Source organism: Humulus lupulus, chromosome 1 (genome assembly GCF_963169125.1).
Source record: "Humulus lupulus chromosome 1, drHumLupu1.1, whole genome shotgun sequence".
NCBI lineage: Eukaryota > Viridiplantae > Streptophyta > Magnoliopsida > Rosales > Cannabaceae > Humulus > Humulus lupulus.
In genome coordinates, this window is record NC_084793.1 from 275,184,019 (window position 1) to 275,205,514 (window position 21,496).

Consider the following 21,496-nt stretch of genomic DNA (forward strand, 5'->3'; position numbering starts at 1 on the left):
CAAAACCAAATAGATCTTCTTAGAAACTTATGATTCAACTTATGTTTTCAACTTTCTCTTAGCATTCCTTTTATAGACTCAATTAGGTCATTTATTTAATTAAAAAATCAATAAAATAGTAGATAATATCAGCCCTTGGTCGAAATTATCATGGGCTTTAGGCCTGTGAAATTTTCCATTTAATTATAAGACCGTTGAACTTAAAATCAAGGCCTGTATTATTTTCTATTGATTTAATTAATTAAATAATTATTCAAACCCCTTATCAAATTAATTATTTATAATTTGAACCTTGGTTTAAACTTATTTATAATTTAGATACCAATTTATCTTAATTAATAAATCTTATCTAATTTGTCTTTTATTCTCTAAATTGTATAACTCTGTGAAACTATCCAGAATTGACCCGGTCAACTTTGATAATTCTAATTAATAATTAAATCAATTAATTGAGACTATCTAGATGATTTTATCCAAGGTATAGTGAGGACCATGAGCCTATGAAATCAAGCTTCAATAAGTTATCATAAATCTAACAAATAAATTTACTAACTTATTAATTCCTCGTGAGTAAAACGCCCTAGACTAGTACTTAATAAAACATTCACATTTTCATTGGTCTATAAAAGAAATCCACTTATTATAAATGTTTCAGTGGGGTCTTGCTTAAAAACATGCAAGTTGGGCCCAATAGTTTTAAAAGAAAATATCATTTTTTATACAAAGTTCTAAAACAACCAATAATTCAAGTCCCACTGGTAAGTTTAAAAAAAAAAGTCTCATAAAACATAACATTATAAAAAATGGCGTTTTTAATTGATCGTTTTTTGTCCATAGGATGCCCCCATGCCATACACACCAGGATGATAGAACTCCCCACATCACCACGCGTGCCACAGAGAAAACCAATTTGCTACCTGGAAGGAAAAGTAAGGGGGTGAGCTAAAAGCCCAGTAAGGAAGTACAAACAACAAGCAAGTAAGATACAACAATTTATAAACACTATCATTCATCTTTATACATCATAGCATCATCATAAAATAGGCATCAATATCATAAACATAAACATAATGCCACCGTCATATCATAAACATTATAACAAAATCATAAACATCACCAAACATCATAACATAATCATAAACATCACCAGGCAACATAACACATTCATAAACAATTCCTTGTGAACATGACCAGCTAACTTGTCCATGCCACCCTTTGAGGTAAACAAGAGACTCTGGTCCTTGAATAATCTTGGCACGTCCACCCATGGAGTTATGTCTTCATATCCTTAGTAACTCGGGTTACGTCTTCTTTATCCTTAGCAACCCATTTTGATGTGTCACGTTCATCACGCTAACATCCATTCATATCATACAATATTCATACAAGCCAAAATATCATCACATTATAGCATTCATAATTCATAACATTTCATTCACACAACAGTCTTACCATTCATAATATAACATTCATAAATTCTATCTAACTTCCTTACCTCAGGTCCAAGCTAAGTAAAACCACAACTTCTCAACGAGCCTATACCATAATCAAAACGACATTTTTTAGCTTCATATAATTACTATTTTGCCCCCTCATATAACTCATGTGTGCATGGGCCATGCACACATTGTAGGAGTTACACACAACATACACATATGCTTAATTACACATAAGGTCATAAAAAGAATAATGCTCATTGTACCTATATTGCATGCATGATCTTTCTATAAAAACTACATGGTTGCATAATAGACATTATATTGGATGTAAAAGTGAATTTGCAGGTAACATGTATTCGTGGGAATGTTGCGTAAATGTGGCGTTAAAAACGATAATTTCATGTGTCTACTTCTATCGTTTTATAATAATAGACTTGTAGCATGTTTTGTTTACCATTGTTTATCTTCTTAAAATTACTAGGTTGATTAAATCTCCCAAGACATTCTTTTTATTTCATAAAAACAATTTTATTTAGCCATTAAGAATATATAAAAGACCCATTTATTATTTTTAAATTACAAAGAAAAGCAAAGGCATTGGAAATTATTTAAAAAGAAAAATACCTATGTTTATCATGTCTCCTTAGAAAATAATAATTTAGTTTAAGTTAATAGAATTTCATAATTTGATGTGAGAAAAATAATAATTTTAAGTGTGGGAAAAAATATATTTTGCTTGAATTATTTTAAATACTTAATTTTTATGTAATACAAATTTATATGTGAAAATTAAATAACTAATTAAAACTTTTTAAACTAAACTTTTAGCCATTATTTAAAATTCACAAGTGAATTAAATCCAACAGTTTTCTTAATCCAATTAAAGAAAATCATAACTTGTAAAATAACAATTCATATTATATTAAAAATATCACTTTTAAGTTTTACCATTGTTTATGTTATTTATTTATTTCAAAATACCAATCAAATTCCTTTTATTGAAACACACTTTACATTTTTAAACAAAAATTCCAGCAATCAAATTTTATCATTAAAATTATCATCCTTATTTTTAAAAACTCATATATTCTCAAAAATATAAAAAAAAAATCTGTAGGTATTTATTTACACAAAATATCATTTCAAGGCATAATTAAATTTCCTATTAAATTTCTTAAAACATCAAAACACTTGCAAGGTTTATTTAAGCACTCAAAACATTATTCTCATCATAAACAACATTATTTTTGCACAAAAAATCAGCAAGCACATTAAATCATAAAATTCATTCTTTTCATTATATTAACAAAATTCATGCTTATTTATGTACAATATTCCAACACAAACCCTAGCATGCTTCTAACCTCTTTAACCATTTTAATCACATCATGAGCATACAATAATCACCTTGAAACTCATGAAAAAATAACCACCATTGATCTCGTGTTAAATATACTCTCAATACATTATTACCATGCAATTATTCTAAAGAACAAAACAATCATAACTTCATACAAGATCACAACCTATCATGATTTCTAAGATTAAATTGACATTAAAAAAATAACCATCATACTTGAGCATTACCCTAGGCCGAAACACATTTAATAAAAAATTAACCCATTCTTTTCATGTATTTTAAATATTCATCATCACTTTTCATAGATCACAAATTTAAACCCATGTACAATTTCACATAAATTCTTTAAGCCAAAACATACCTATCATTTAACCATATAAAAGCTTTGAACAACATATCACAATCACCATATTTCAACAATCATCTCACTACACATATTTTAATACACAACCATAAAAATCAAACCCAAACAACATCAACCCATGCCCACGCCTAGGTCTATCTTCCCTTGCATCAAAATATAACAAAAATATACATCAATCCATGAACATCATAACATTAGCTTTAGAGATTTGATACCTCTCTTGATTGTAAAATCAAGAACACAAATTGATCAACACCCAAACTTTACCACCCCTTGTTCAAGCCTAGGGTTTTTATGAAATCCACCATGAGAAGAAGGAGAGATTCAACAACACACAATAAAGAAACCATAGTCAATATTACTAGAAAAGAAGAGAAAAATAACAAGCATAACACAAAGAAGGCATACCCTAGACTTGGTATTCCCTTCTCCTTCTTCTTCCTTTCTTCCTTCTTCTCCTTCTCTCTCTAACTCACATCCCACTCTCTCTTTCTCTCTCTAATTTCGGCAGCCACAAGAGCAAATGGCTCTTCTCCTCTTTCCTTTCCCCTTTATCCTTATTCTCTCATAATGGCTTAATAAAAAGAAAAGGTAAGTTTCATATTCTCTCCATATTTTCTCTTAATTTTTGTATATTTGTTTTTATCTTTAAATGGCATGGAATAAAAAGATGATCACATCCTTACTTAAAATAACCAAGGTCTTCAAATTTTTAATTTATTTGAATCAAGAAAATAAATGGAATAAATCATTCCTTTCCCACTACACTTACACGTCCACCATATGGTTTCCCATTCCCTTTTTATTTATTTATTTTTTGTAAATAAATCAATTAAATCTAATATAAGGAAACTATATCATGTGTAGGAAATTCTACCCATGTGCATCATGCTACCATGCACTAGCACACACTAAATCTCTAGAGTACATCACTATCTACCATGCACCTAAGTGCATTCAATCAAATCTCACATAATCACATTTTTGAAATAAAAATAAATAAATATCATTTAACAAATAATTTCACAAAAATATTCTACAAACAATGCTAACAATTAAATAAAATAACAAACAATTAAATAAAACAAACAACAACTAAATAAAATAAACAACATTTAAATAAAACAATTCACCTCACTTAACACTTAAATAAAATAAAACACCAAAAAATGTTAATAACTAAAAAAAAAATTGGTGCAATACATCGTGACTCCTCTAAAGACTTGGAATTGTACTCTTGAATTCATAGAACGCTCGATAAGCAATATAGATACGTTATTAATTATTCATTGTTACAACCATAATTGTCACTCAATCCTCTATAGACGATCTACAATGATATGAGACTAAAATACTGTTTTGCCCCTCATTGTATTTTATCCTTAAAACACTTAGTTCCTTGTAAATGATATTTCAGTAAACTAATATTAATTACTAAAATGAGATCTCTATCATTTAGCACATTGAACCAAACTAAAAGGAAACCATTGTTTCACTTCTTCATCAGAAGCTATAGATGTCCATATCTATGATTAACACTCTCACTCAATTATACTACTGAGTTCCCAAGATGCAAGTATGGGCTAGTCTGTAGAGTAAGCTGGTAACGAACAAGTCAAAGAACTCAAATAATACAATCAGTTAGAATACTAACCACTCATAATTAATATTGAATTGACCTATGGTCAACTATATGATATGACTAGAATAGATAATAATGGTATGTTTACTTATCGTATCTACTGTCAATATCGGTCCAGTCCGATATAACAAATACATCCGATCTTATCTACTTTGCTAATATTCTGGAATAAACATAACACTACGATGTGTAAGGAGATCATATCGTAGATTGTCAAGTTAGTGTAAATCCTGTGTACTGACTAATCTTAGGACTAACTTATATTTGAACATATAATCATATTTATATTCCACTGTGATTACGTCACTATAAATACGATTAGCTATGTTGACCCTCAATTTGGCCAACGACACGGAGTCAAAAATACGACAAGAAATGAGATGATAATCAATAATGGAATCTAATGATAAAGAACAAACGCAAATGATTTATAGTGGTTCGGCCCCAATTGATGGTAATGACCTACGTCCACTTAGTGTTATTATTAATATTGAATTCCAATGCCGTGATCAAAGAACTAGGGTTCTTGAGTTTCACAAATCTTGGGAGAATTACAAAAAGACGATGGATAGTCGCACTGTATGTTCTTTTTCTCAGTTTTCAGAGAAAGGATTCAAAAGTCAAAAGTCCCTTCCTTAAGCCCTCTCATGCATATTTATAGGCTCAAGGGGGGTTACATGGGCCAATGGGCCTTAACTTTCCTTAATATCTGTGTATCAAGGTAATAAAGAGGAAATAATCAACGTAGTTATTACAAGATTACAATCTTTTAAGGAAATAAACCGAATCATACGACCAGCCTGGTCGTATCTAATCGTGAGGTTTGACGAAGCAAGGTGTAGCTAGTTGATAATCGAACAACATCTCCTTATTTCGACTCTGCCACGTGTCAACCACGTGTGAGAAATCCTTGCCACATCATCAGTAGCCGTTTTTGGGTAAACATTTGCTCCCTAAGTTTATTTTACTGCGACCAGCATAAAGTAAACTTAAGAAACTAACCCTTCGCATGCCCCACCAAATCTGTCAAAGCCGCCCATGCCTTCTCGAAAAAGGTAACTAATCATGTCCAATCAAGTCTTTTCAATTTCCCAAAAACTTGTTAGACGGCTATTACACTTCCCCATACTTTGAAAAAAGTAATTCCATGATTACCTCTTTTATGGTGTCACAATCACTATAAATAATACCCCAAGATCACATTTTTACTTTTTACTTTTCACTCGCCTTCTCTTCTTCAAGAACTCTGAAGAACTTCGACCATCAGAGCCAAGAAAATCCCAGAAGCTCCCGCTGCTGATCTAAGGAACTTTCGCTCAGACGCTCAAAACATTCTGTTCATACTCCACCTTTCATCCAAGTAAGCTTTCCAAACCTTTCAGTCGTTTGAGTTGCCATGCAAAATCTTTTTTTATTTGTTTCGTATCTGAGCTCTTGACTGTTCTTGATCGAAACTGTCTTAGGGTAAATGGGCATATTTATCGATGTTTGATAGGATAGTGAAATAATGTTTCACAGGAGTTAGGAGTCAATTTGGTAGTCGAGATCATAGATTTAGGGCGTAAAATCAAAGTAAAAATTCAATTTTTAAGCTAGTTGAAAAACTGGGTTTTTCCCGCCCTCTCGAAGTCGAAAAAGTTTTCTCTGAAAAACTTTTTACTTCCGCTTTTTAATCCGTTTCTCAAACTGCTCGTATAAAACTTAGTGTTTTTGCCAGAATGCTATTGGCTGTATAAAAGCTTAACTTCTATACGCGAGCAATGTTATTCCCACTTTCAACACAAGTTTTTAGGCTTCAAGTTCTCATCTCCCCTTTTCTGTTCACAGATTTTCATGCAAGATTCGTGGGGAGGTGAGAGACCAATTGATGACGACCTGCTCGCCCAACTGCTCGTGGATGAATAACAGTCATCATTACTTATTCCAGACATCCCTTTTTCTCGAATTCCACCTAACAGACCTCACTCAAACCCTTCAGCCATGGGTAGAATAAAATCCACTGCCCAGAAAAAGAAACCAGCAAAACCTTCTGAAAACCAGCCTACTCCCCATGCTAAAATTCCCTCGACCAGCAGTAGAGTTGAGGATACTCCCGAGCTAGGAATCCAAATTCAAGCCCACCTCAAAAATGTCATTCGACCAGATGTCGAATGGTACATTCCCCCCTAGTCGAGTAAGGATTAGGATGATTGCCAATTATATCAAGAAGTACGGGCTTCCTGGGGTGACCCTAGTCCAACCCACCAGAGACCAACGGGCGAATCTGCCTGGAGGCGCCTTTAGCGCCTAGTCGAGGTATCACATCGAGGCAGGAGCGATCCTGCCTCTCCATCCTTTCTTTCAAGGAGTGGCCAATTATTTTGGGGTCGCTCCTTTCCAAATAACCCCAAATGGGTATAGAATGCTCTCTGCACTCTATATCATTTATAGTCATAAGAAGTGCCCAGCCCCCACACCACACGAGGTCAACTATCTGTTCGACCTAAAGTCCTACCCCAATCAAGAAAACACGAGGTTTTTCCATTTCTGCCACCAGGAAGCGACCCGCACTTTCCTGAGTGATACTACTTTCATATCCAACATAGGGAAGTACCATATGGAGTACTTTCTAACTACCGACATGGTCACCAAAAACCTGGCCTTCACACAAGGAGGTAATACCTTTGCACCCCTGATTGTTTGTTTTCCTTTGATTCTTCTTACATTTCCCTTAGAGGTTTAGTGCATTTCAGGTCCATGGTTGCGACCAGTTCCCACTCCAGACATGGAAGTCCAATTAGCCCTCTTGGCCAGCATGACCGACGTAGAGAAAAGCGTCAAACAGCTGGTCACAGAGGCCAATCTGAGGCTAGTCGGCCTTTTGGCGCCTCATCAGGATGTGAGGGAATCTACCGCGGGGAGTGCCACCGGCACTGAAGTCCCCGAGCAACAACAAGACGTGTCATAACCTCCAACGAAGAGGGCAACAAGGGTGACCATCAATGAACCAATCGGTGCCTCGCGACCCGCCGCTGCACCAGCCCCTCTAGGGAAGGGCAAGAGGAAGGCCTTAGAGTCTATTCTTGAGTCGTCGAACGAGAACGGTACTGATTTTTCGCTTTTAGATAGTCTGCCTATTCCCTATCACCTTTTTTACGGGGATGGCAACTTTAAATACACACCTGCTTTAAATTCAGACTTCTTTAGGCCAGAGAGTGAGTGTAACACTAGTAAAGTAAATAGTGTAGAGACCAGTAATTATAGCTCGGGTATTATACTTTTAATTTCTCTGCCCTTGATTCCTAAACTTAGCAAGATTTTTTTATTATATTGCCTAATTGTTCGCTTGTTTCTTTTTTACAGACATGCCCGCCGAACGAGCTTTCGACTTGTACGCCAAATCGGTGAACAAGAAAAAATCCCACAAGCGCCAGTCTTGGGAGGGCTGCAGCAATCCCCCCACGAAGAAATCTCAAACAGTAGACCCTTATGTGCCTACTCCGACAAAGGAGACAATTCCTCCACCAGCTCCTGCCAGAGATGCAACTCCGCCGCCTCCAGTAAATCTAGATCCCCCGTCTCCGGTCGGATAGACTCCTCCACCAGCTCCAGCCGACCTTACGCCTCTAACGTCCACCGTCCAGCAGTCGGCTGGTTGCCGAGAAGAAGCCTCGGGAGACGACCTCACGAGTGTGGTGCTAATTCAGCCAAAGATAGGCTGTCCAGAATAACAAAGCACCATCGCAGCCAGGAGGCGATTCAGGAGACTGCCTCCATGGCAGTTGATCAAGTCTTCAACCGTGCACTGAACGAAGTGCTTGCTGTAAGTTGCTTTCCTTATTGTACTTTATGAATTTTCTCGCCAATTCGCCCTACTAACAGCTTTATCTCTTTCTGATCACAGGTTGTTCTTACCATGACTTCTGGCTGGCGATGCTCGAGGATGCTAACCGCTCAATTCGAAAAGAAACTTAGCGATCAGCTTAGTGCTGCTGAGGCTCGATACGCTGAGCAACTCAAGGCAACTGAAATCACTTATGTCGAGCAGCTGAAGGTAGTTGAGGTGAAGCATTATAAGGCTCTTAAGGAAGCTGAGGTGAAGCATACCGAGGCCCTTAAGGATGCTGAGGCGAAGCACCTCAAGGCGCTGCAAGTGACCAAGGTCAAACTCGCTTATCTTAAAGAGGAGTTGGAAAAGACGGAGGTGAGTATTGCTAAGATCACTGCATCTAAGGAGTAGTACAAGGAGATCTCGCTCATAAATTACGGGAAGCCCACAAGCTTCAAGATAAGCTGGAGATAAGCCGCAAAGAAGTTACTGCATTGGAGGAACAGAATGCCCGCAATCTTGAAGACTACGAAGGGGCAGCGTTCAAGTGCTTTTACTTGTTCTGGAAAAACAACCCCAGTGCTAATTTCTCCTATCTTCTAGACCATATCAGGGAGGCGGAGCTAGCTAGGTGTGTTGCTCGTCTGGAAGAAGAAACAATTCTAAGGTCTCCAGAGATTTCTTTAGCAACCGGTATCGAGGGCGCCTGAGAAGAGGTTGGAGATACAGTCGACCAGCAGCAACAGAAATCGCCACAGGACCCCCCGGCTACTTCATAATTTTATCTTTTTATTTTTGAATTATATGACCTACGGGTCATGATGTAAAAATAATTTTATGTTTTAACTTATATTGCTGCACGGGCAGCTTTTCCCTTTTTATAAAATAGTTACATCTGAGTAGTCACTGCTCACGGTGTAAAAGAATTCATTTGGATATTATAATATTTTTATGTTATTATAATATCTGTTCGCATGACCGAACTTAGCATAGTACTTTGGATTGATTTAACAAACTAACAAAATTTTGAAAAATCCTCTAAGTACCTTAGCATGCTTTCACTTATTTTGCTCATGTGTTTACATACCTTTCGATATGCTTTGCTTACTAGATGCCTTATATGCCCCCCAAGTGATTGAGGAGCTTTAGGTCCTTAGTCACTTGCCTTGACCGAAACCTGTTCGAACATTACTGCTCGGAGCAAAGGAATTAAAATGACAATACAGCAAAACAACACACATAATGAGCAAATACTTGTAATAAATACAATAATTGGCAAGAATGACTGGCTGCACACAGTCCTTTATATTTCTCGTAATAAATGGACAAAACATGTCTGCATGAGTGATCAATAAGATCTTACACTTATAAGCGATTAGTCATGTAAAATGACCAACCCTTTTTCATAACTTGTAAAAAGTAAAATTAATACAAGCCAATTCTTTAAGAAGAATTGTTTATTGATAGTACTTGCGCATGTGTTCTCCATTCCAATAGCGAGGAATGAGATCTCCATTTAAGCGAGCAAGTTTACAGGTGCCTGGATGGAGGACTTCTTCAATCTGGTATGGTCCTTCCCAATTAGGTCCAAGTACTCCAGCAACCTGGTCGCGGGTGTTTAGGAAAACTCTTCGAAGTACCAGATCTTTGACACTGAATTTCCATTCACGTACTTTAGAATTGAAATACCGGGCAATTTTTTGCTGGTAAGCAGCTACTCGGAATTGGGCTTGCTCACGCTTTTCATCAACTAAATCCAGGGATTCCATCAATAGTTGGCTATTAGAGCCTTGATCGTACGTTATTCTTCGATGTGACAGCGGATCTAACTCAACAGAAAACATAGCTCATACCCATAAGCCAAGGAGAATGGAGTATGGCATGTTGCTGTTCGGTGGGAAGTTCTGTATGACCAAAGGACTTCAGGCAATTGCTCCGACCATGCCCCCTTAGCCTCCTCGAGTCTTTTCTTCAGAGTATCCTTTAGCGTTTTATTGACCGCTTTGACTTGTCCATTTGCCTGAGGATGATTGACTGAAGAAAAGCTCTTGATAATTCCATGTCGTTCGCAAAAATCTATGAACAGATCACTATCAAACTGCATGCCGCTGCCTGAGACAATTTTTCTTGGCAATCCATAGTGACACACAATGTTTTTATTCACAAAATCCAGCATTTTCTTGGTCGTTATGGTTACAAGTGGCTTAGCTTCAGCCCATTTAGTGAAATAATCGACAACAACCACACATACTTGACGCCGCCATTTCCTGTAGGGAGAGATCCGATTAAATCTATTCCCCAAACTGCGAACGGCCACGGACTTTGCATCTGTTTCAGCTCATTAGGGGCTGCTCATGGGATTTTGGAGAACCTCTGGCACTTGTTGCACCTCCGGAAAAATTCCATTGAGTCTTCATTCATTGTTGGCCAGAAGTATCCTTGCCTTAGGATCTTTTTTGATAAGCTTTGCCCCCCAGCATGGTCCCCACAAAAGCCTTCGTGTACCTCTTTCATCAATTCCTTGGCCTTCTCTTTCGAAATACATCTGAGGAGTGGCATTGAGTATCCCCTTCAGTACAAGATTCCATCGACCAAGATATACCTAGTGGCCTGTCGCTGAAAGGTCCTAGCTTTGTTTCTGTCCGTTGGTAACACGCCTTGTGTTAGATACTCTATGTATGGTGCCATCCATGTATCCGCCACCTGGATCACCAAAGTAGTCTCCTCTGTTTGGATGCTTGGCATAGACAGCCGTTCAACTGGCACTATGTTCAGAGTATCAGCATCCTTCGCACTTGCTAATTTGGCCAAAGCATCAGCGTTTGAATTCTGGCCGCGAGGTGCTTGCTGAAGGGTGTACTTGTCAAACTATGCTAATAGATCCTTCATTTTGTTTAGGTAAGCGACCATTTTTAAGCCACAAGCCTAGTACTCTCCCATGACCTGATTTACCACCAGCTGAGAGTCACTGTAGATGTCAAGTGCCTTTATGTTCATGTCCCTGGCCAATCGTAACCCAGCGAGCAATGCTTCATACTCAGCCTCATTGTTAGAAGCAGTGAAGTCAAACCTGATTGCGCAATGAAATTGATGCCCCTCAGGCGTTATCAGACTCACACCTACTCCTGCGTGATGTTCATTAGAGGAGCCGTCCGTGAACAACTTCCATGAGGGAGTCTGGTTTTGAGGCTCAGGTTCTTCAGATGCTTCTGGCTGCTCGCTATCTGGAAGTCTAGTGAACTCTACGATGAAGTTAGCCAGGGCTTGCCCTTTTATCGCTGCTCGTGGCAAGTAAGAGATATCGAACTGCCCAAGTTCAACCGCCCATTTCAATAATCTTCATGCGGCTTCTGGCTTATGCAGAACTTGTCGTAGAGGCTGGTCAGTCAAAACCGTAACTGGGTGAGCCTGAAAGTAAGGTCGCAGCTTCCTGGAGGCTAAAATTAAGCAATAGGCTAACTTTTCAATAGGTAGGTATCGCAGCTCCGCTCCAATTAGCCTTTTGCTTACATAATAAACAGCCTTCTGCACGCCTTCTTCTTCTCTTACAAAGACAACACTAGCAGCATATTCTGTGATCGCCAAGTAGATGAACAAAGTTTCTCCATCAACCGGCTTTGATAGGACCGGTGGTTGCGACATGTGCATCCTCAATGCTTGAAAAGCCTGTTCGCACTCCTCTGTCCATTCGAAATTTGTGTTGCCTCTGAGTAGATTAAAGAATGGGACACATTTGTCTGTTGATTTGGAAATAAATATACTCAGAGCAGCAATTCTTTCGATCAAGCTTTGAACATCCTTAATCTTTGCTGGCGATTTCATATCGACCAGGGTTTTGATCTTTTTGGGATTAGCCTCGATTCCTCGTGAGTTTACTATAAATCCCAAGAACTTCCCTGATCCTACTTCGAAGGAGCACTTGAGAGGATTCAACTTCAACTGATATTTGTTCAAGATGTTGAAGCATTCTTGCAAATCCCCTATATGCCCTTCTGCCTTCTTCGACTTAACCAGCATGTCATCGACGTATACCTCCATGTTTGTCCCGATCAGCTCCTTAAACATGTGGTTGACCAGTCACTGGTAAGTCGCACTAGCATTTTTCAAACCGAAGGGCATTACTTTGTAACAGTAAAGCCCTGTGCCAGTCCGAAAGCTAGTGTGATCCTCGTCAGAAGGATGCATACTAATCTGGTTATACCCAGAGTATGTATCCATGAATGAGATAATCTCGTGCCCTACAGTGGCATCAACCAACTGGTCAATTTTGGGGAGTGGGAAACAATCCTTAGGGCAGACTTTATTAAGGTCTGTGAAATCTACGCATGTTTGCCATTTGCCATTCGACTTGGGAACAAGCACAGGATTAAAGACCCATGACGGATAAAATGCTACCCTGATGAATCCATTCTCCTTCAGCTTCTTGACTTCCTCCTTTAGAGCATTTGATCTATCTTTGTCGAGGAGGCTCCTTTTTTGTTGCACTGGTGGAAATTTTTTATCTATGTTCAGGACATGGCTAATGACTGCACGATTCTGACCATGTCTTTGTGCGACCAGGAAAAGACTTCCTGGTTTTCCTTAAAAAATTCCACCAGTGCTTGTTTTTTTGTTGTCTCTAAGTTTTTACCGACTTTCACAACCCTGGTCGGATCTTCTTCATCGAGTTGGACCTCTTCAAGGTCCTCGATGGGTCCTATCTCTTCATCAAAATCCCCAAAGCGAGGATCTAAGTCTTTATCCTCACTTTGGGCAACGCCCTATTTGGTGACATTATCACCTGATTGGGTTTGTACATCAACTGCCATTTGCAACTCTTTTCCGGGAACTTCTCTCGATACACCTTTCTTCGCCTTAGTTATCGAGGCGTTGTAGCACTCCCTCGCTTCCCGCTAATTTCCCAACATGCATCCTACCCCTGCGTCTGTTGGGAACTTCATGGCAAGGTGCCATATTGAAATGACGGCTCGCAGGTCGACCAGAATTGGCCTCCCAATTATAGCATTATATGCCGAAGGACAATCAACAACTATGAAAGTAGTGAGTAATGTCCTGTTAGCAGGTGCAGTACCTGCTGTAACTGGGAGCCTAATCGACCCAGTTGGGTGGGGCGAGCCCTTCGCCAGAAAAACCATAGATGGTTTGGTTGCATAGCTCCAAATCTTTAACGGACAACTTCATTCTTTCCAACGAGAACTTGTATAAGATGTTGACCGAGCTTCCTGTGTCAACCAACACCCTCTTCACCATCATGTTGGCAATTTGCACGTCCACAACCAACGGATCGGAGTGTGGGAATCGTACATGTTGGGCATCGTCTTCAGAGAAGGTTATCAATTCCTCCTCTGTTCGAACCTTTTTTGGTGCTCGATCCTCCACACTCATCATCTCGATGTCCTGGTCATGGCGTAGGGTTCGAGTGTATCGTTCCCTTGCCTTTCCACTATCCCCTGCAAGGTGTGGGCCACCACAGATGGTAAGTAACATGCTTGCCACAGGATCTGGCTGTAAAGGTAGCGAGCATTGGCGTGCAGTCGCCTGCTCGTTGCCACCTTAAGCCTCTCACTGAGACCCTCCTGCGGCTCGCACATATTTCCTTAGATGTCCCTGCCTGATCAGGAACTCAATTTCATCCTTTAATTGGTTACACTCATTAGTGTCGTGTCCGTAGTCGTTATGAAAATGACAGAATTTTATGGTATCTCTCTTAGAGATATCCTTCCTTATAGGCGCGGGTCGCTTATAAGGCACGTTAGAGCTGGTCACCTAGTAGAGTTCCGCTCGACTTTCGACAAGGGCCGTGTAGTTGGTGAATCTTGGCTCATATCGATTTCCTTTGGGGCATTTATTCTCAGAAGTTGAGGGCTCATTGTTCGCCCGCTTTCCACCATTCCTATCATTTATGTTCCTGTTGCCCTTGTCGTTGCCATTGGGTTTCTCCGACCCGTTGGTGGCCTTGGCAGGTTCTTCCTTTGGCCCCTTGTCCTTCGTTGGCGATTTCCCCTCATTGGCAATCGTATCCTCGAGCTTGATATATCGATCAGCTTGATCCAAAAACTCCTGGGTACTTCTTACCTTATTCTTTCTTAGGCTACTCCAGAGGGGGGAATGGCGCCTAACCCCAGCAGTTAGGGCCATCATCTTGCCTTCGTCACCCACTGTCTTGGCTCCAGCCGCTGCTCGCATAAAGCACTGGACAAATTCCTTCAAGGGCTCTCCTTCCTTCTGGCGTATCTCAACCAGTTGGTTGGCCTCTGTGGGGTGTACGCGACCCGCATAGAATTGTCTGTAAAATTCATTCACGAACATCTCCTAGGATACTATCCTGGCAGGAGGGAACTTAAAGAACCACTACTGGGCAGTATCGGACAGTGTTGCGGGGAAGATCCTGCAACAGGCATCGTCTGACACCTTCTGAATGTCCATTTGTATCTTAAATTTGTTGACATGAGATATTGGGTCTCCATACCCATCAAAGTTTACCAGTACAGGCATTTTGAATTTGCTGGGGGTTTCTGCCACAACAATTCTCTGTACAAATGGAGTGCCTCTCCTCCAATCGTACTCTATGTGGGACGTTTAACCCCCGACCAGCTATTGTACCGCTTGGTTCAGAGCATCAATCTGAGCCTAAATGACTTCTAGGATTGCTGGGGCGACTGGTGCCTGGGGAGCGTACTCATCGTGCCTCTCACGACGGTCGTTGAGTGCGTTACTTAAATCATCATCCCCGCGTCTCTGCTCGCTAACTCCTAGCCGATCAAAGACGTTGTGCTGCCTGGGTTGCCCCCCAATGTTATGGCTTGCTGGCCTATTTTCTCTAAGTGGGGGGCTTTCGCCTCCACCTCTTTCCTCATTCCTTCGACCAGTATTCCCTTTGTCAGAATCGGCTTCATTATAGTCATGGCCATCTCTAAACTGTGGCTGACTACGGCGTGACCGGCTGTTCACACTATTTCCTCCTCGAGCTGGCATTTCCCAAGCGTCAGGGGGAGGCCTGCGCTGGTCATTGGGTCCCTGTGCATTACTATGCTGTGGGGGGCCCCTGACCGCAGAGCCCGACTCGTGATGCCTTCTGTTGGCAGAAGGACACTACCTTCTGCTTAGTGGATTTGGCTCTTCGTCCCTTGGGCATCTAGGGCTGCGGGGCAACTGCCCCGCCTTATTCTGCCTCTAGTGCTGGGGATTGCCTCGACCAGCCTCAGATGGAGGTTGTTGCTTAGGATCCCTAGCTGGGACATCATCCTGAGCCAGAGGTGGCTGCTTTGGCCTTTAAGGGCTTGTTGGCTGGAGCGAAGGACTGGGATTGTGAGCCCGCTGAGGTGGCGCACTCGGTGGCTGATCCGGTTGAGAGGCCGGTGCAGCCTGTCCTCGAGCCAATTGAATGGCTACTTTAAGAGCGACCGTGGCATCCCTCTGCCGACGGTCCATGTCCGCCTGCCGCTTGTTCAGCTCCTGACATTGACACTCAATCTCCCTTTGCTGCAGCGCTAGGGTCTATGCTGCATTTTCCTGATTGGCCCTCAGATTGGCCAACTCATCCTGCAACACCCCCAGTGTTGCCCTCAGCATTTCCGAATCCAACTCCTCTTCTTCAAACTCTAAATGTGGCTCATTCTCCGCCACACTTGGAGGAGGTGGTTGAGATGATGCAGCGCCAGCGGCCAGTCCAGCTTTCTTAGATGTCTTTGTCATTAGATTCTCTTATAGCTTCTTGATCAAGCTCTCAATGAAAGCACCAAAATGTTGACCCTCGATTTTGCCAACGACACAGAGTCAAAAATACGACAAGAAATGAGATGATTATCAATAATGGAATCTAATGATAAAGAACAAACGCAAACGATTTATAGTGGTTCGGCCCCAATTGATGGTAATGACCTATGTCCACTTGGTGTTATTATTAATATTGAATTCCAATGTTGTGATCAAAGAACTAGGGTTCTTGAGTTTCACAAACCTTGGGAGAATTACAAAAAGACGATGGATAATCACACTGTATGTTCTTTTTCTCAGTATTCAGAGAAAGGATTCAAAAGTCAAAAGTCCCTTCCTTGAGCCCTCTCATGCATATTTATAGGCTCAAGGGGGGTTACATGGGCCAATGGGCCTTAACTTTCCTTAATATCCGTGTATTAAGGTAAATAGGAAATAATCAACATAGTTATTACAAGATTACAATCTTTTAAGGAAATAAACCGAATCATATGACCAGCCTGGTCGTATCTAATCGTGAGGTTTGACGAAGTAAGGTGTAGCTGGTTGATAATCGAACAACATCTCCTTATTTCGACTCTGCCACGTGTCAACCACGTGTGAGAAATCCTTGCCACGTCATCAGCAACCGTTTTTGGGCAAACAAGCTATATGCTCGGGATTTAATAGAAGTTTATATTAAACAAATAATCATGAAAATAAAATATGTGAGCAAAGTGATTGACCAAGTCAAAAAATGATTTCTATTCTTTTATTGATAATAAATGAGATTACAAAGAAATTGAGTTTTAACCAACAGGCTGGGGCTGTCTTGCCTACCTTACCCCTTAGTTTGCTCCCACTGGGGCCTTATGGTTATTCATTTGTCATGTCCGGTCCAGGGATTTCTATCTCGACTAGCACTTTTTGCTGCTCTTTGAGGTATCCATTGCCAGCTCGAGTTCCACCTGGGGCTTGTTGCTGTGTATCTTGAACTGGTGATGGGTGTCTAATGGGAGAAGGAGGATGCTTGATCAGAGATGGTGACGATCTCTCATTATTTGAGGCTGGCCTCACAGGTTTGTGTTATTACTCTGAGTTGCTTGGGGGGCAGCTCAACTATTCCCATTATTGGTAGGACTTCCCTCGCCTGGTTAGCACGTGGGGGTTTTCGAGATGAAATCCTTGACTGGTGAGCTCCAGTATTTACTCCAGCTCCTCCTACTGTTGAGCTTTTTGCTCGGCCATTCGAGTCACGGTACTTCCTCGAGGATGTCCCCTAGTCCTCCTTGGAGGTGTTTGGGCTTCAACAACCCTTCTTGCCATTTCTTCGTTCAATTGAGTGGCTTCGGCTAGCCTCTCTCAAATTCTTTGGTTTTCCAATTCCACTATTGAAACATATCTCTCAAGATTGTAGTAATCCTGATGTGGTGGCCTTGAACTTTGGCCAGGATCTCATGGCGTTGAGGAAACACTCTCTTCATCTGGAGTTCGATCATCATTCATGGGTCATTTGACAGCTCGTCGGGGGTGTTCCTCATTCCGCGGGGTGGTTTCCTCTAAGATTCTGGGCAGTGGTCGTCCATTTCGAGATCCAGGGATGTTTCCAATGGGTGCAACCATTTTTGTGATGAACACGAATTTAGATGGGAGGTTTGAAAGAATGCTTAATGCTCTCAATGAAAGCACCAAACTGTTGACGACGTTTTTCGTCAACAAAAAATAAGAGCAATTAAGCTTATTCAAGAAACTAGGAAGAAAATAAAATAACTGGGATTTTTGACGTGGTTTAGTAGTTAAATCTACCTAGTCCGCGAGTTACTATTATTTAGATAATATGCGTTAAAGCCTAAAGACAATTTCACAGAGTTTCAGTCCCAAATTTGAGCGTGCTTTACAAATAAATAATCCCAGTATTTATAGACTGGGTTCATATATTTTTTCCCACATTAATAGGGAAGTTACAACAATATTCAATTTAAATTTGAAATATAAATAATCCCATAAGAATAAGGTTGACTAAACAAATACAAAACTAAGCCCATGAATGTAGCCTTTTATTATTCAAATGCAACTACCTGTTGTACCAAACATTCGCTTTCGAGCCTACATCACGATTCGATTTGACAATTGCATCACTATCATGTCACCATCTTTCGAGCTTTTGAAGTCAACCTTTGGCATAATCCGATCATTTCGAGCTAACTCCTCATTTCGAGCTAGACTAGTGAGGTGGCATCAATATTATTGACGTACACACTTGATCATATAAATATGTGCATATAAATACATTATTTCCTCAAACCTTATCCTTGCGAATCTACATTTCGAGATGACTTAATAAGTCTCAAAATTTGGGGTATAACAATTGTACTTTTTTTTAGTATTTTTTCTACTATATATAAAAATCTTCAAATCAATTTTTTCAACATTTTCTTTTTAAAGTAACCCTGATATGAACATTCAAATTTGGAAAGAAAAAAAATTAGATATAAAAACGTGAATGGGTAACCAGTTATCTTGTTGAGCACAGAACATTCAAATCTGGAAAAAAATTTGATATGAAAACATAAATGAGTAACCGGTCACCCTAGCAGGAACATCCAAATATAAAAGAAAGAAAATATATTTGAAAACTTGAATGTGTACCTAGTAACACTAATAGGAACGTTCAAATTTAGGAAAAAAATAGATATGAAAACGTGAATGGATAACCAGTTACCCTGATGAGAACATTCAAATCTGAATTCTTTTTTTTTTTTTTTAATGATAACATGAATAAGTAACCAGTTACCCTAGTAAGAACATCCAAATATGGAAAAAAATATGAAAAATTGAATGGGTAACAAGTAACACTGATCAGAACATCGAAATTTGGAAAGAAAAAAATAGATAAGAAAACGTGAATGAGTAATCAGTTACCTTGATGAGAACATTCAATTCTGAAAGAAAAAAAATCTGACATGAACATGTGAATGGGTAACTAGTTACCTTGATGGGAACATCCAAATATGAAGAAAAAAAATCATAACTGTTAATGTGAAAGTAATTAGTTACTTAACCAGACACAAAAACATGTTTGACGAAAGAGGGAGGAGAAAGAAGTTGTCACAGATAAGAGAAGTTGAAGAGATAAAAACTTAAAATGGTAAAGTGAAACTATAATTGTGATTTTGAATTGTAACATTAAATTACAAAAAATAAAGATTAAACAATATAAAAATAATAAAATAGATTAAGTTCTCTTTTTAAAATACTAAACTAATATTTTATAATAAAATTAATATAAAAATAATCAAATAAAATTAGTATTATATTTGTTGGGTTTTATGCCCTTATAAAACCATGATGGACATGTAACACGATTTTATATTGTCAGTAAAAGTAGTAGAAATCATTTAGTTTGACAACATGTTGTTTGCTTATTTTATTACATGATTATTGGAATAATACAAACATTTATAAAATCCCGAACATATAGACAATTACAATTATAGTGACTAGATCACAGTGGATTATGATTGTAATTATATGTTCAAAAGAACGAATCCTAAGATTAAGTCAGTGCATTGGATTTTCACTAATTTGGTAATCTAAGATATTATCTACTTCACATTCAGGATGTGATGTCTTATCCAAGGCATTGACCAAGTATATAAGATCGAATGTATATGTGTACATTGGACTAGGACCGATATTGATAATTGATAAATAAATAAGTATCGTTGTTATCGAATCTAATCAATGTCACAACGTTGACTATAGGTAAAGTTGATCTTAATTCTGAGTGAAAATATTCTGCTAATTATATTATTTAAATCTTTTGACTTGTTCGTTACCAGCTTACCCTACGGTCTAGCTCATACTTACACCTTGGAGATTTAGTAGTGTAATTGAGTGGGAGTATTAATCATAGATATGAAATCTATAGCTTTTGTATGAGAGGTGAAAAGATGACTTCCTTAATAACTTAGTCTAAAAGGGTAAATGATTGAGTGCTCATATATGTGATTAAGTTCATGAATTTATCATTTGCAAGGGACTTAGTGAGAGTTAATGATAAAATACAAATGAGGGGAAAACAATAATTTGCACCCGACTCGTTAGTAAGTCATCGATAGAGAATTGAATGATTGTAATGGTTATAACAGTGGATAATGTATTTGTGATTTGAAAAATATTTTCTATGAATTCAAGAGTTCAATTCTGAATCTATATCGGAGTTATGAGGAATTAATAAATTGTGAGATAATTTATTTAATAAATAAACTCACGGAAATTTATTGTAGCTTGTATTCATGGATCCATGGTCCCCACATCACCTTTGAGTAAATCATCTAGAATGTCTCAATTAATTGATTTAATTATCAATTATGATTTTTAAAGTTGACTACATCAACTCTGGTAAATTTTACAAAGATATGAGATTTAGATAATAAAAGAGAATCTTTGGGCAAATTTATTAATATTGATAAATTGATGTCAATATAAATTAATAATATTAAATCAAGTTTCAAATTATAATTAGTTAATTTGAACAAGGATTTAATTAATTAATTAAAAGATAAATAAATAAAAATATTTTGATTTTAGGCCCAATTGAGGTTTAAATTCAAAACAAAGAGATTGTACCCAAATCCATTTATGGCAACCCAAGACTTTTATTTTTTGTTTATTATTTTTAATTAATTTAAATTTAAATAAAGCCCATTAAATTGCCTATATAAGGAATATGATATCTAGGGTTTTCAGGAGTCAGTCTCAGTTGATTCATTGGATAAGTGAAAACCTAGACAGTCTAATCCTTTCTTGGCCACTCACACTTTTCTAGATCTCTATCTCATGTGTTAAGAATCAGCTCATACTAGTTCTAGGTTGATCAAATGCTTGGTGAGGAAGACTATGTTGCTGATCTAGTTCAATCTCTTGATAATACTCAGCTACAGAAATGAATCAATGGTTAGAGAGATTGAAGTAAGGAGTTGTTCCAGTTCCGCTGCGTATTCGTAAGTTTCTACATCTTTGTGTTTATGTTAATTTACGAATTTGATGTTCATTTGTATGTCATGTTATTTTATTTTTCTTGGCCACTCACACTTTTCTAGATCTCTATCTCATGTGTTGAGAATCAGCTCACACTAGTTCTATGTTGATCAAATGCTTGGTGAGGAAGACTATGTTGCTGATC

The 21,496-nt window shown here is 38.6% G+C and overlaps 1 long non-coding RNA gene across 2 annotated transcripts; it reads right to left on the bottom strand.

Annotated features, from left to right (window-relative positions):
• Nucleotides 1-665: 665 nt before the first annotated feature.
• LOC133806902 (uncharacterized) lies at nt 666-3,871 on the bottom strand. 2 transcript variants are annotated; one of them, XR_009879089.1, is made up of 4 exons: nt 3,572-3,871; nt 3,379-3,446; nt 1,496-1,536; nt 666-917 (listed from the first exon to the last, which is right to left on the bottom strand). It is a non-coding gene; the product is annotated as an uncharacterized LOC133806902 (long non-coding RNA). The 2 variants fall into 2 exon arrangements; XR_009879090.1 differs by lacking the exon at nt 1,496-1,536.
• Nucleotides 3,872-21,496: the final 17,625 nt, after the last annotated feature.